Below are 1765 nucleotides of genomic sequence, written 5' to 3' on the forward strand. Positions count from 1 at the left end.
TGTGTTGGGGCTCAGAATGCACAGGAGACCATTTGGTGCCAGGACTCAAATCCATGACTCCCATATGCAAGAATACATTCTTGCACTTTGAACTATTTCTCCAGATATATTATGAAAACACTGGCAATTTTTACTCTTTTCTTTGTATTCATGTGCTCTGTTGTCCATTTGGATATTTATCTTATTGGTTTTTCATTGTTTGCATTTGTTTGGGGGTTACATCTTGCAATATACAGTACTCCGCACTCAGAAATACTCATGGCAGGTTCAGAGGACCATAATAGATACCTGAGATCAAACCCTTGTTAGCAACATGCAATGCAAATGCCCTATCCACTGTGCTATTGCTCCAGCTCCTGAATATTTATTTCCTGGGGTGAATTTGGTAGATTTTTGTGCCTTTTTATTGAATTCTCTGTGTCTCTTTTGATTTATAAGATTATTATTATGATGAGACTTTTCAGTCTTTTTTCATTCATATGATGATGACATATATACATTTATATGAGAGAAAGCAGGTAAGATAGTGCAAATTTGTCCTGGTTCTATTTATAATAGCTTTATTGAGGTATTTATAGATCATGAAACTTAATCATTGTTGAATATTTTACAGTGCACTTACAGAGTTGTACAAAATCACCAAAGTTGAGTTTTAGAGAATTCCCCTTAGTCTAAGTATACCTTTTTATAATTATTCCCCATTATAAACCTTCCAGTACCATTGCACTGATGTTTTCTTTTATACTCTGCCTCTTAAAGAAAGCAAAGAAAATAGAAACATATTATTTAAGGATTCGTCTGACTTAGTTCACTTAACATAGTAAATTTGTGATTTATTCTTACTGTTGGATATTTCTTTTCCTTTTATTTTTAAATAATACTCCATGGTATGCCTGTATCAGTTCGTTGGTCTAATGATTAGACTAATCATTTTAGATAGTTTTTATGTTTTATAGCTAGATAAAAACTATGATACAATTGTGCATGCAGGCTATGTGTTAATACAGGTTTATATATTTTACTGGGGTGAATGTCTTAGAGTGACATACTTAAATACTGACAAGCTTCAAAAAAAATGGCTTCTAATATTTTGTATTCATCCAGCCATATATGAGCATCCTCATCCTGGCCAGTAATTATTCCTCATCTTCATCTCTACTTGATTTTAACATTTTTCTTTCTGAATCTTTTTAGTTTCTCTGACTGAAATATAGTGCTATTTCAATGTGATTCTAATTTGCAAATGATTTATATATCTGAGCATTTTTCTGTGCTTAGACATCTTCACATATTTTCTTTTTATGAATATATTCATGAATAGATAGCCCATGTAAAACTGAGTTTATTTTTTAGCTCATTATGAAGTTTCAGGACTTTTTAATATAGTCTAGCAGCAAGGTGTTGATCAGACTTGTGTTTTGCAAATCTTTTATTTCTCTTAGTTTTTCACTGTTAAAAGTTTCTTTTGAAAAGCACATGTCTTACTTTTTTCTTCATTTTTTAATTTTTAATTATAAGAACAAAGATGCAAAGAAAGAGGTCAAGATAAAGTTACAGTGGAAGGACAATCACCCATAAACAGAATTCTCAGAAGTCCCCTTGCTGATATCTTAACTTTGAACTTTCAGCCAAAGAACATTAAGATAAAGAAAACAAACCCCGGAGAGATAGCACAGCGGCGTTTGCCTTGCAAGCAGCCGATCCAGGAAAGGTGGTTGGTTCAAATCCCGGTGTCCCATATCGTCCCCTGTGCCTGCCAGGAGCT

The sequence above is a fragment of the Suncus etruscus genome, assembly GCF_024139225.1.
Source record: "Suncus etruscus isolate mSunEtr1 chromosome X unlocalized genomic scaffold, mSunEtr1.pri.cur SUPER_X_unloc_13, whole genome shotgun sequence".
NCBI classification, from domain to species: domain Eukaryota; kingdom Metazoa; phylum Chordata; class Mammalia; order Eulipotyphla; family Soricidae; genus Suncus; species Suncus etruscus.